Source organism: Lissotriton helveticus, chromosome 1_1, assembly GCF_964261635.1.
Source record: "Lissotriton helveticus chromosome 1_1, aLisHel1.1, whole genome shotgun sequence".
Classification (NCBI taxonomy): domain Eukaryota; kingdom Metazoa; phylum Chordata; class Amphibia; order Caudata; family Salamandridae; genus Lissotriton; species Lissotriton helveticus.
In genome coordinates this window covers 655,540,837-655,555,891 of record NC_136057.1, presented here as the reverse complement: position 1 = coordinate 655,555,891, position 15,055 = coordinate 655,540,837, and the positions used below count along the sequence as shown (strand labels likewise).

The following is a 15,055-nucleotide window of genomic DNA, read 5'->3' as shown; positions in this document are numbered from 1 at the left end:
CTTAACCCCTTCACATCCGTTTCCGGAAAACGGGGTGTCGGTGAAACCTACCTATTTTTTGAAATAGGTCTTTATTCAAGCTTGATTCTTTCTTAAACGGTTTCTTTGAATTACTACCCAGTTGTGCTACAAAGTATTCTTTGTGTGTTCTTGTTTCCAGTGTTGTCATGGCGGCGGTGGCTATTGCGCAGCATAGTCGCGTAGCGGTACGCAACCATCTTCAGACGTACCAGGTCCCAGTAGATGGGATGGCTGTGATTTTCGTGGTATGTGCAGATCCGGCGTTTCCTTATGAGTTGTTTTACTCTTGGGTTACGTTTCCGGCTGTGGACGCTAATTCTGGTTTGTTCCACTCCTACACCACCTCGGATGTCCCGGCTGAATATACGCCGTACAGGGCATTGGAAATACCTATTGATCATTGGCAGCATCGAGTTTGGTTTGATGGCGCCCTCCCCCACTCTTTGTCCGCAGCGAGGTTAGGTCCGCTCTCAATTCCAGGTACGAATTGGCCTGCGTTGGGTGGCTTTACCCCGCACCCGAATCACGGAGCTTGTACCCTAGCAGAAATTCGCAGGCTACATGTTGTTTCCATTTCCGTGATTCATGCTTTAGTGCAATACATCGGTCGACATCTTCCTGGTGGTCCCCAGGGGGGTGCGGCCGCTCCCGTGGATCGAGGCGGAATGCGTCTCAATCCAGTGATGGTTAATTCGGTTTTTGGTGCGCGTCCAGTTGACAATGATGACTTCCCATTCTGGCTAGCAGAGAAGTTTGATCAACTGGAGGCGGTTTTTCCGAATTCTACTCCTGCTGATAAACATAGAATGTTAACGATTACTCTACCGAAGGATATAACTCCTGAACTTGTTGACTGTGAAAGCTGGGGAAAAACATTTGCGGCAGTTTATACAAGGTGCTTCGGCACCCCGTCTATGACTGCCCTGCCTGAAATCATTAGACGTGTTCAGAATGATCACGGTCCAGAGGCAGCGGTTGAATTGGGTATGCGCCTGTGTGGTTCTTTTGAGATTGTGAGTGATCTCATTCTCTCCAATGTTAAAGGAGATGCAGTAAACTTTCAGGTGTCAAATGCTTTGGCTGCTCTGCCCGATGCCGACAAACCCCGCCAGTTAGCAAAGATTGTGGTGGCCGCTTATAAGACAATTGGCCGCACAAGTAGAGGTCTGAAATATTTTCCAGTAAAAGAGAAAAAACAACCTCAGGGACAATCTGCAGTGACAGATGTCCAGCCCAAGTCCAAGAAACAAAATTGGCCTAAGAAACAGACACAGGGGAAGAAGAATACACAGACTCAGGATTCTTTTCCTGCAGTACAAGCACCTGCGCCGACAGAAAAAGTTTATGATTTGCGCGACCGCGCGATGATTAAATCACCTGATCGATTTCAGGGTTCTGATCAACGCTCTCCTCGTTCCTTTCAGGAAACATCGGCCCCGAAGACCGGTGGAGGAGGAGGGGGTGGACGTGGATGTGGTGGCCAACAAGGACGTGGTCAGTCCCGCCAGACGGACAGCGCAGTGAAGCAGGAGGATTCTACGCCTAAGCGCCTGCAGTTTGCGAAAAAGAAAGTCGCAGCCTTAACAGCGCATAGATATGCCACAGATAGTGAGAACGCGGCTTCGGAATCTGACGTGGGCTCTGACCTTGCTGGACAGCGCGGCGGAGATTACCATAGTCAGAGAGGCGCTCCGTCCACTACTGAGGGTGACAGCGACTGAAGTGTTTGTTGTAATAGAAACAGCCGATACGAGATTAGCTCCCCCTGAAAGACTTTTTGAAATTGTCCTGTTAATTGAAGGTGACATACAGCGTACTGTCAGAGGGGTGTTTTGGGAGAACCTTTCGTCTACGTACGACATTTTGCTTTCCGAGGCTGACTGGCCCCCACCTTTTGTGCTCGCAGCGCCGCGAGGGGAGGAGGTAATCCTTCCCAGTTTCGCGCACACTGTCTCGACTGAGCATGCGCAGCATTTTGCAGAAGAGTGGGCTCGGGCTCTTGCACCGGCTCTCTACCGCAACCAATGTGGTTGGGACAAATTGTCCCCTTGCCACGAAATTCCTTTGCGGTCTGAGCCGCAGCCTCAGCCTCAATATCCCATACGGCGTGAAGCTAAAGCAGCCGTCGCAGAAATCCTTGAACAATTGGAATATCAGGGAGTTATTGAAACGTGTGTGTCACCAGTGAATAATCCCCTTTTTACTGTGACCAAACCTGACGGATCATATCGTTTGGTATTGGATTACCGGCATTTGAACTCGCATTGCCGTAACTGTGCAGTACAGAATACTCACGGCTCTGCCCTAGTGGATAGTCTAGTGCGTAAGCGCTTCAAGACAACGCTTGACATTTCCAATGGTTTTTATGCCCACAGACTGGATGACTTTAGTTCCCAATGGACAAGTTTTACGTCCGCTGGGGTGCAAAAACGCTTCCGGCGACTCCCAATGGGCTACAAAAATAGTCCTGGAGTCTTCACCTCCAGAATAGTCACTCTGTTGGAGGGAATCGATCCAGATGCATGTTCTTATGTAGATGATATTTATCTCACAGACGACGAGATTTGGATGCATCTGTGTCGAGTGAATTCCATAATTTGTACCTTTGCTGATATGGGTTACAAATTTAATTTTGCAAAATCGCACATTGCAGAACACACGGTGTTGTTCCTCGGCTATGAGCTGAACAATGAAGGTAGAGGTTTGGCTCCTCACTTCTTGGAGAAATGCGCACAATTGCGCGCTCCTACAACACTGAAAAAATTACAGTCTCTGCTGGGCTTTTTGAATTTCGGCAGAACTTACATTCCGGAATATGCCCAGCGTATCAAGCCTTTGTATGCTTTGATACAACCAACTTTCTCAAAATCATGCTGGCTGTCTGAGCATTCAGCCATTTTGCAGTCCTTGCAGGCTGATCTGCTCGCTTCTAAATATTTACTGACTCGTGATAACCACACCAACCTGGTAATAAGAATAATTCCTGGGACGGTGGGTTTCACATACCTCACTTTTAATGAAGGTGACACAGTACCTATTGCTTACAAGTCACACTTGTACACTTCGGCTGAGATGCGGTTTCCCACAGTGGAAAAGGTTTTAACTGCTGTACAGATGGCAATTCTTCAGGAACGAGCACTGTCTCAGGGTAAACGCATGCTAGTGGTAACACCCTGTCCTCACTTGGAGGCAGTCACAACAGCCAGTGTACCGAATTCAAAAGCTTTGCACCCTCGGTGGATTCAGTGGGCTGCGTCATTGTCATCCACGGATGTCATGTTTATTTTTGACGCCTCCTTACGGTCGCAAGAGTACTTGCAGTATGAATTCGTTCATCCTGCTCCTCTGGCTATGCGACCTTTGGAGGACTTCCATTGCATCATTTACACTGATGGGTCGGCGCAGGTTGCGCATGGCTCTAAACATGCCTACGTTTCCGCATGCGCCATTGTGGTAGGTGCTATGTTGGATGATGAGTTCATTTCCAGGGAAGTGCACACGTTGCCCCTGGGCGATTGCACCGCACAATTGGCAGAGCTTCGTGCTCTCTTACTAGCTTTGGAGTACGCAGATCCAAGTGTTACTACTCTAATTGTAAGTGATTCTTACTACTGTGTCCAGTCTTACAATGAGAACTTGTTCTTTTGGATTCAAAATGATTTTCATGATTCCAAGGGTAGCACAATAAAACATAAAATGATCTGGGTTCGAGTAGCAGAGCTTAAGGCTATGTTGCCACTCGTTTATGTGATTCATACTCTCGGTCATCAGCGCGTAGGAGTTCACGCTGTTGGCAACTCGCTTGCTGATGAAGCAGCGAAATCAGCAGTATCTACATACTTAGTTGCAGCAGTTACTAGGTCTAAAACCAAGATTGATAGCGACATCTTGGCAGCGATTGCTGCCTCTGAGAAGGGAAGTAAACATCCTGCGGGATTCCCTTCGAAGTATAAATACCACTTAAGTCCCGAAAAGGTTCCTTTTGTGACAATTCCTGATGTTGGGGAACGGCTGATTCCCAACTCGGATCGCAGAACAGACTTGATTACAGCGGCTCATGAAGGTGTGGCGTCTGCGCATGCGGGCGTCTCAGCCACTGTAACGCAACTACAACAACGTTTCTGGTGGCGGGGACTGTACAAACAGACGCGTGATTATGTCCTTCTTTGTGACATATGCCAGCAGATTAAACCTTCAACTGCTACGCGTCCGCCACAGACTCAGTTGTACATTTCTAATAAACCACTAGGCTGTGTTTATTTAGATCACTGCGGTCCATTTTCATCTGATACTGCGTATAAGTACATCTTAGTAGCAGTTGACTCATGCACACGCTTTGTGTGGGTATGGCCACATCGCAGCGCTGATTCACGGACTGTCATTAGAGATTTGCGTATCTTTATAGGGATTTTTGCCTGTGGTACCTTCCATTCGGATCAGGGTCCGGCTTTCGCCTCTAAGGCGTATAAGGATGCCATGACTTCGTTGGGGGTCCAAGTCAAGTTTTCGTCACCCTACAGACCTGAGGGTAATAGTGTAGTTGAACGAATGAACCGTGATTTAAAGCAATCTTTGACAGCCCGAGTTATAGGCACTGGCAGAAACTGGCTGGCTCACCTCTATGGCGTGCAGCGTGCTCTTAATAATCTCCCTAGAAGGTCTCTGGGTGGGCGGACCCCATACGAAATGCTCTTTGGCATCAAGATGTACGTCCCTGACCTTGACGGTCTAGACTCTGTGGTTCGCGCCACTTCCTTTGACGCAGATGAACATTGCAATGTTTTACAGAATCTACAAAAGACCAGAGACAGTCTTGCAAAGGAACATTTGCCCTCCACATCGGATGATGCGTTGCAGATCCCGGTAGTTGGCTGGCTACCCCAAGTTGGAGAACTGGTTCGAGAGAAGATCGACAACAAGAAAGAGTTTGGTCCCTCCTATCGAGCTCCGGTCCCAGTGCTTGGAGTGAAGGGCACAAGAACAGTCATTTTACCACCACTTCCAGGTCGTAAGGAAAACAGGTTTATTTCTATTGACAATGTCAAGATACACAGAGTGGCCGATTCTTCTTAGCATGACACCAGCTGTTTCCTGTCCTTCCATTGTGAGAAATTCAATCATGCCCACTGCTTCTAATATTGCACCTGAAGTGGCCATCGAATTACCTGCTGTTTCCAGTCCATTATTAAATAATTTACCCGGAACTAACGTTGATGAATTGGACTATACATACCCCACTGATTTGTCCATGCCTGACCTACAAGCTCGTTTAGCCACGGAATCCAGATTTTCGTTTGACTCTGCTTCCCTTGCCTCGAAAAAACCCTCTAAAATTGCAGTATATGCTAGCCTGTTTAAAAAACATTTTTTGATACCTCCTTGGATATACATTTGGCTGGTCCTTTTTTCGGTTTACCTTTTTATGTCAATTGGTTTTGTGTTTTATTTTTTTCGAATTATGAATGGACACTATGTCGAGGAGAGAACTTGCATTACTCATTTAAATGGAACTTTGGCCCCACTTTCCTCTTCACATTCTACACACAGATTAAAAAGAGACTTGACTTTGGTTAACATCACAGCATGGCCAGTTCTGGATGGAATCGCGTGGGATGCAGTTCGTTTTCAGATTCATGGCCCAACGGAAGTCGTTAATGTTCCTAATGTACTTAGAGTGAATATGGGGGATGTGGTGAAACAAAACATTTGTTCTGATGATTGGGATGTTAATGCTGTGGAAAGTTTGTTTTCTGATTTGAAATACTATGCTGCTTTTGATGCTGAGGATTTATATTTAGAATCTGCTAATTATGGTGAATTGTTCTGTTACCAACATTATGGCAATCACTTCTTACACAAAACATCTTCCCGAAGGGATGCTGTTAATTTTACTCAGTGGGAACATTGCCCGGCACCTACACAAGGGAGTTCAGAAACGTTTCTTAAAAAGTATACTTATTTCACTGACTTTAATCAGTCCAATCCCGAGTCCTTTTATTTTAAATTTCAAAAACAGCCACTGTCCAAGGTTAGACTTACCGATACAAAATTGTTGTATTCGAAGGCCTTCCTAGATCAATTAGTTACTGGGGGCTATGAGTTATGGAAGGAAACAATAGACCTTAAATCGGTTTGGGGTTCAAGGGCCTGGCAGGTACGAGGCACTGAGGCTTTGCACCGTGCATGTCTCATCCCGAATCATATGTTGTTTTTAAATGAAACCATTTCCCAGACCACATGCTTTGGATTGGCTACATCTAAAAGGTTAAACACCCCGTCTTTCCCGGAGTTGGAGGAATATGAGGATTGGAGTAATTTTACTCAATTGTCCATTAAGGATATACAGGCTCTGCTTCTTAATTCCTCCTTTAACATTTCCAGTATGAATCCCAAGGGTTGGCTGCTTTGGCACCGTAGTGCTGATTCTTGCCAAAAAAGGTTTTTCAATATAACTGACGGTTTTAAGACTGTTAGATCTGGTCCCCGGTTTGATTTGAGTCATACTGTCACCTCTTACTCTGTGGGCAAGTTGTGTCAAGCTTGGCTGAAACATTCAACTTTACCTGCGGTTAAGTATCACCTTTCCAAACTGAATGCAGACGTGGATTTGAATGATTTCATTAAAGGCCCAGCTAGTGGCAGGTCGAAGAGGTGGTTATATGGGGTTTACAATGAAATTTGGAAACTGTCACAGATTGAGGCTGCTTCACGCCTTAGGGCTATTGATCAGGCGAATCTTGAGAAAGTGCTTGCAGTTGTTGACAATAGCATTAACGTGCTTTCCTCTAGAATTTACACATTAGATAATATTGTGTCGTCTGTTGTTGATATTGTGCATGATGAAGTGTCAGTTTTATACCATGGTCAAAATCAATTACGGTCAATCATGCAGTTTGCATGGACACTTCAGACTCTGAAAATGGGTAAAGTTCCCTGGGGATACATGAACGTTTCCTCTTTATTTGCACCGTTTAATTTGACAGACAAACAACGCTTGCTTTCAATGCGTGATGCTTCCTTTTCTATGCTACATATTGAAAGGTTGGAATCTTTGCCTTTTTCTGTGGCAGAGGCCACTGCTGCTACGTGGCTTATCCACGGTTTAATAACACTGCCTTTTGCTTTATATAAGTTTTCAAATTGTATGAAATATGTGCCAATAGGTCATTTTGAACCCTTAGGTAGCGGTTTTCTTCATGAGGTCTGGTCACTCCCATACACATACAGATGTTTCAAGGATGAACAAGAAGTTTATCTAACAGGGGATGAGTGTACTGAGACGCCAGATCATTCTTTAATGTGCAGACACATACAGTTACACGGTTCATGTAACAAGGACCGACCGGATATGGCTTGCGTTTTACAGGGCACGCCAGTTCCTGCTATCATCCCCACGTTTAAATTGTTAGAGAATGGTAGTTATTTAATGCTCAATAATGAAAACTGTTGTGGTTTAATTAAAGGTATAGCTTTCATAGTAACAGTTAGTGAGCGAGTTATTTGCTGCAGAAATGTTCTTTATCCTCCCACACGTGAACATAGGGAGTCTTCCATTTGGCCACAGATACCGACCTTGGGAGCAGAATTCAGCGGCATGGCTAGAATAAGAGCTCTATTGTCCCAGAAAGAGGTGGCCTTGAGCTCGGCCCGTGAAACTTTCGTGCTTCACATTGCTAATACCCGTACGGAGGTTCAGGCTCTTTTAAATACTGATTTGCCTTTGCATTTCGGAGCCATGGTTCGTTCTATCTTTAACGCATCCTCCACAACGGGCCTAGCACATTTTTTTAAAGTTGTTAGCGGTGGTCTCGTGACTTCCTTTGAGAAGATTTTTGGAGTCATCCCTGCCTTCTTCCATTCTATTTTTTCATCCTTATTTGGAGGGTTCCCGTTTTTACTTGCATTAGCGGCTGGCGCATTGGTGGTTTTCTGCCTTTTTAAATATGGATGCCCTTCCTGTGCAAGACCACGCTCAGCTGCTACTGACGCGGTTTCGCAACCGCATGCTTGATTATTATGGCACACTGCCGTTGGCGACTCTAAGCACGGCGTTTGGATTATCTTTTCGGTTCTCCTATTTCACCTGTGTCCAGCCTGTATTTCGCTGCCTGACCTGTGATTTCCTTTGGGCCATTGATTTGTGTCTCTGCGGACCAATATCTTCTGACATCGATTTTGATCAACTGATGAGTCCTATCATTGCTCACGAGTTGGTTTGTTCTGACGAAAGGATTATGGCCTTGGCGGTGGCACATGGACTAATGGGTCCCTGGGATGTGTTGTCGGCAGCGCAAAATTTCTTGGAACGAAGTTTTCTTGAAAACCCACCGAGCTGTCCTCTGATGGTTATAGAGGATCCGGTGCTGGGAGATCACGTATGTTCCTTTCATCTTTTAAATTGGATGGCTGAACTGTTTTTGGATGAGGACAGTGACTTCCTCCTGGAGGCTGTTGCAGCTTACTTTTCATATACAGTCTTATCATAGACACTGCCTCAAATTGACATGCTGATTGATAGCATCATTTCCTGGATTTTATTGACTTTTGGTCAAGACATTTTATTTTTTGCTTGCCTATTGGCTTGAGCCACATTATATTTGTGGGCTATTTTTTAGCATTAGTTTTTATAATTGAATTTTTATTCATGCTCGTTTCTTGTTGGATTCTGCTCTCATGTGATGGCACTTCTGTTATCTTATTTAGTCCGTTCTCGGATCATGGGGGGGTGTTGTATAGCTCCTATATATCCTTATATCGTGTTAAGTTAGCATAGGTACATTTGAGATTTAAACGCCATTTTTCCTTTCTTGCAACTTCTGCACACGACCCTTAATTGTTGACTTAGCTTTCAACCTAGTGGTTTGCCGTGGTGTATGTGAGAATAATATGTTATTGCTCTGATATCAGTTTTGTTTAATAAACCATGTCTGCACGGAGAGTGCTGAAGTTTCAGGAGCAACACGATATGGAATTGTTATGAGGTCTGATCTCCACGCCTTCATAGTCATAACACAAGTGCAGCCCTTGCCAACTTGGGCTTGAGGCGGGATTGATATTGCTTTGCAGGAGAATAGTTAACACACTTGATGCGGTGCACATGCAGAGAGAGCTGGTGTATGCTGATGTGATTCCTTCATGCTAGGACACTAAGGTATGGGCCCGCCCTAAAACAACCCAAAGAGACCTTCTTAGCTAATAATATAATATATGTGTTAGGGAGGGTGAGATATAAGTGTTGTTAACTCTTATTCATTACAGCATGTTAACATGCTGTCACCATTCGCTTTTTATGTCTTAGTAACTATGCTGATAATTTTGCTACTGATAATAAGTATACTTGTATTATCTAAGATACTGCGCCTGAGAAGACGGCATTAGTAAATAAACATTTCAAATGCACATGTGTCTTCTTTACTCCATGTTCTGGTTTGTAATGATAATATAACGAAAGAGTGTTCATGAGTCCCACGTACCCTGAGGTACTGTAAGTTCATGTTCTGGTTTGTCTAAACATTGGAAGTTTGATATGTCCAATGAGACACTGTAGCTAGCTCGGTAAGGGGTGAGTTGGTTGCTAAGGTAAGTTTTGGGACACCCTAATTTGCCGAGGTTCCACTCCTCTGTGCACAGTTCTGTGTGAGTACAGAAACCCTGCAACATCATGATATGGTCAGTGACATCACTCATGACATCTCAAATGACATCACTGATGACATCATCCACATAATCTCTGATGCACCCACTCTCACTTCCTTTTAACCTTTCATACACCCACTCCAACTTTCACACTACCCTTCTCAAAACCATTGACACACTCATACCAGTATTTATATACCCACTCACTCATTCATAGGTCTGGGCACACATCCACTCACACAACCATACATCCACTCGTATACCCACTCACTCACTAATATAGCCACTGACCTATCCACTCATACTCCCATAGAGCCACTCATACACTGTCAGACACTCATAGAGCTACTCCCTCACCTACTCACTAACCCATAGACTCAATCACGCTGCCACTTACTCACCTATACAGTTATACACACACCAATTCACTTATTCATACAGATACTAACAAATACTTACTCACCTATACAGTCACTGACACAAGCATACATTCACCCATTGCAGTACCCCCACTCCTGGCCGATATTGACACCACTGAGGGCAGGGAAACCGCTATGTCTCAGGAATGGGCACACACGGACATAGCTGAAATCTGGACCCAGGATAGGTTCCCCTGGGGCAAATAATGGTTCAGGGAGGGGACCACATGGACCCCCTGCCTTAAATAAATCTAGCCCACTCCAGGTCCTTTGCGTGCTCAGAGAAGAGGGGCCTGTTACCCCCTTTCCATTTTGCAAACACAAGGAGATGAGTGAGCAAGTCACCCACGTCTGGGCATATCCCGCCAAATTAGGGAGAACAAAGCAAACACAAGGAGATGTTGGACGGAGCACTGACACTTTTCAGACACTCTCCCCCAGTCACAGATCTGGGTTGAATCCATCATTGTTCTTTAGCTCACTTCGACACCTTAGTTCAGGCACATCTATATGCAAATCAGTCTTGACCCTGTGCCTCATGGGAGCAGTCCAGGCCGAACTGCCAGGCCATGTCTTCCTTGGACCGGAAACAAGCATCCTGGGACCGGTTTCGGGCTAACAGCCCTTATCAGTTAGGCTAGTTTGAATCCAGTGGCAAAGTGAGCAAGCGACCCACGTCTGGGCATACCCTGCCAACTTAGGGCGAACAAAACAAACAGAAGGAGATGATGGATGGAGACTGCAACATTTCAGACACTTTCTCACAGTTACAGATCTGGGTTGAAACCATCATCATTCTTTTGCTCACTTCGCCAGCTGAGTTTAGACACAGCTATATGCAAACCAGCCTTGACACTGTGTCTCATGGGAGCCGTCCGACCCGAATTGCCAAGCCATGTCTTCCCTGGACCGGAAACAAGGATCCTGGGACCGGTTCGAAGTAACACCCCTCATCAGCCAGGCTAGCTTAATTCCAGTGGCAAAGTGAGCAAGGGACCCACGTCTGGGCATACCCTGCCAACTTAGGGCAAACAAAGGAAACTTAAGGAGATTACGGGGTGCTGAAACTTTTCAGACCCTCACCTCTGCCCATACCCATTTTGTGCTATTTCAGCCCCAGGGGAGGCTCCCTGTGACCTTTTGAAGCAAGGGGAGGTGAGCCACCACTCCTCATAAAAATCAATGTCGGCCCCAGGGATAGTCTCTTGGGGGCTTCTCAAGGTTCGGGTAGGGGGAGTGCTTGGCCCACTCCCCATACATAATAAGATTGGCAAAGACGGCGGGCTCCCCTGGGCTTCTAATGGCTCAGGTAGGTGGAGGTCTTGCAGCCCCCTCCACTTTCTAAACCAAGCCCCTGGGATAGGGTCCCCAGGGCTTATAAGAAGTAAATAGGACCCAGGTGGCACTTTAGGTTTTTTAATACCGCAACAGTCTCGCAGGATCGCAGAATTGTGTTCCATTTTTTTCTTTTTGGGCCAGGGGGCTCTTAGTGTTGCATGTGGCTTAGTGGGTCAGGTTATCCCTACTCCACTCCATATATCTTTTACTATTTTTTTTACAACTTCAGGACAGTGGACTAAGTCCCCAAGTCCTCTAATGGCTGCCAGCAACATTTTTCTCATGTTGCTGGTAGCCAGTCAGAGTGCTAGCTTTCGTGGGAGTCTGACTCCCATGGGAGCGAGATGGCCCAAGGGAAATTAAGCTTCATGGGCCAATCAGATTGCTCTATTTTCAAATTTGCGCTCCTGCAAGGGTCTTGAACACTGCTGCGAGCCCATAAGTTCAAATATCAATATTTTTTTACACTCAATATCTCAAAATCTGCTTAACGGACCAAGATCTAGTTTCCTGACAAATTTGGGGTAATTCCGTTCTGCAGTTTTTGCTATAGCCTTGTCTAAAGAAGTCTATAGAAAATACATGGGGAGTTTGTGTTTAGGGAGCCCCTTTTCTCTTGCCCCCTGCTTGATGGATTGCCTCAAAATCTTCCAGGAAAGAGCTTTTTTGTGGAATGTTTTGCGGAGAATCGTCAAACGGGGCCAAAGTTATTAGCAAACCAGAAAACGCCATGTCTATGGACAAAACAGACCTAACTATAATTACCTAGGGCCAGAATACGATCTTGGTAGGAAAGCCCGCCATACAACTCTGATCCAGAGGGCTTTCCAAGCGAATTGCGCTGTGCGAGTCCGACTGAATGAGTATGATGCAGCCGTATGCTGACCGACTCTGTTTACTGGAACTCCCATTGAACTCTATGGGAGCTCGTGTACTGAGGCATATGCAGACTCCTGTAGGAAAAAGGGATGGGTGGGGAAAAGCGTACACCCTGTGGCGGGCACCCCATGTTGCCCACCACACTGTGCATGCATGGATTGGGGGGACCCATGGGCACCAAGAGGACTATTGTCCTCTTACAAGAGAAGTGTTGCCTCTAGGAAATAACATTAAAAAACACACAGAAATAGATATAACCACCAGGGGAACTAAAATAACCTGGGAACACATTCAAACCGAAGGTTCTTGGTGTCTTGGAAACCTCTTTTTTCTTTCAATTTAGAGCTAGACTTTCACAACACCCTAAAAAGGGGATATCATATAACCCAAAAGTGGTAGCAACATTGGGTCTGTGGTCCAAGAAGGACTGATCTTCATGCAACAGTGGAGAAGATGGGAATATTGGTTGTTGGTCTATATGCACAGAGAGGACGACCTACTAACTCCAAAGAAGCTGGGAAAGGACCTATGCACAGCATGGCAGCCAGCTGGGGTCCTTGAAGGTAACAGCGGTGGGGCGGTGGGGCCGGGTAAAGGGGGATTTCGAGGGACGATGCTGATGATAAATTAAATAAATAATTAATGTTCAATCATGATTGTCCCTCGAAATCCCCCCTTACCCGGCTCCACGACCCAACGACTGTTACCTGCACCGCAGTTGATAGCAGCATTGCAGTGTCAAGAATGCCCAAAGAATGTTTTTTTACAATTCAGACAATATACAGTTGTCATGGGACTACAATCAAAGCCACAACAGATTGACATTAGTTGGCGGAAAGAAATGCAAGGAGAGGGTGTGTACCTGTAAAGATGAAAAGTGAACATGGGAATAGTGAGAGAATGCGCTCACCAGATAATCACTACTGCTCTGATCGATGAATCTTGGGGTGCCCTCCCCTGCTGTCTGTTGAGGGAATCAAAGGGCACTAAATTTTTAGTCACTGGAAACACTGGGCTGGCTAGTGACTTCACTGCGTGCAAAGGCAGGAAGGCTGCATCAGAGAGTAAGGCTTAGTTCTGACCTTGAAGAAATTGTCAGCACTCCACTTCGGATACAGGAAGCATTGTTGATTCATCCACAGGGGCCTGTCTTGATGTAAGTCAATGGATTGCTGAAGTGGGACTTAGGCCTATTGTCACAGTCATTAGCAACCATGCAGCTGTTCCTGCTAGTCACAAACAGTATGGTTTTCATGTTTGAAATGTAATTTTGATGCCATAGTTCCTTTCTCATGGTAGAGATTGAGTAGAACAGGCTTTCCCTTCTCCAAGTATACATAGCAGAGATTGGTGAGACTATGTGTGCTAGGACCCTTGCCGTCCTCAGCGGACCCGAATGGAGGAATTATGTAACTTGCTAGGAGGTGTTAATGTGTGGGTATAAACAGTAATGACGTAATAAGTGTGTAGGGTGTGATTGTATGCTGTGGAATAAACATGTCTGTTACAGAGCTCTGTCTGTGGTGTGTTCATTTGGATGCACCTGCGTTCTGAAGGACGCTACAACTGGCAACAAGTAGGATATATGTGCCCGACGAAATGGGACTGTTCTCCCTGAAAGTTTTAAGCGATACCGAAAACTACTTGTGCGTCCCACATGCACCAAAATTGTTGAAAAGTAGTTTAAAGTTGGCTTGAGTGGAGTCAAAGCCCTGCTCTAGCCCAGACACCACCATTGAAAAAATTGAGGAACCTATGAAGAAGCATATATGAAATCCCACCAATAAACCCACTGGAAACATTGATAGATTAAATACTGCATCACACCATAACACAGAGCCATTGTCCATGCAGAGCAAACGCTAAATGCAATGATAACTCGGTACAAAAATACAATCATACTTACCAGCATGACAGAGGGAAGTGCCACACAATCTTGAATCCAGTGTGATGACCCAGGCCTGGGTGAGAGTATGATGCGTGCACTGCAGCAAGTGGCATCCAGCTCAATGAAAGCCATCAAAATAGGGAACATGTTCAATGACTGCAGAAGGGAGTATGACGTATGATGCTGCGTTTCTAAAACCACCATGGCTCTTGAACACCGCCAGGAAGCAGGATATTGGTGCCAGGTGGACTGCATGGATCGAGAAGTTTGAAGTCTTCAAAGATGTCCTGGAAAAAGTAGATGATAAGAAAATCATTAAGTATTTAAAGAACCATGCCAGTGATGGAATAAAATGAGTGCTGAAGAAAAACTTGCAGACTGATGCAATATCGTACCATCAAATCCAAGAAGCATTGGGAACCAAGTTCAATGCGATGCTGAATGCCTACTATGAAAGGTATATTTTCAATCAAGTGAAAGAGCAAGCTGGTGAAATGATGGAATATTTTGTTGAGAGGATTGATGTGCTTATCAAACACTGCAAGTTTAGTGAATTTAATGATGAAGAAACCATACGTCTCAGAGTGTTAGATGGCTGTCTTTCACACTCTTTCAGAAGACACATAGAGAAAGTACTAATGGTTACAAGGACTAATGAAAGAGCATCTCAACAAGCTGCTGATATGGAAGCTGCATCAGTGAAAAATGGATCAGCATTGTTCATGAAAAGCAAGCACAAATAGGATGCACACAAGTCGATGTCTCCAAAAAGGAACATTTGTTTTTTTGATATGGGTTTTCATTTCCCATGAAGGCAAATGTCCAGCCATAGGACAGACGTTCCAAGGTTGCATGGAAAAAAACCCACTTTATA

The 15,055-nt window shown here is 45.2% G+C and overlaps 1 protein-coding gene and 1 long non-coding RNA gene across 2 annotated transcripts in view; one reads left to right on the top strand and one right to left on the bottom strand.

Moving 5' to 3' along the window:
• The window catches only part of PCLO (piccolo presynaptic cytomatrix protein), a 1,621,199-nt gene that overhangs the window by 1,201,430 nt on the left and 404,714 nt on the right, over positions 1–15,055 (top strand). The gene's annotated exons all lie outside the window — the stretch shown is intronic.
• LOC144815422 (uncharacterized) overlaps positions 1–15,055 on the bottom strand; it is a 210,661-nt gene that overhangs the window by 12,525 nt on the left and 183,081 nt on the right. Inside the window, exon 3 of the long non-coding RNA XR_013606923.1 lies at positions 14,200–14,468. This is a non-coding gene — a long non-coding RNA (uncharacterized LOC144815422). The remainder of the gene's footprint in view (positions 1–14,199; positions 14,469–15,055) is intronic.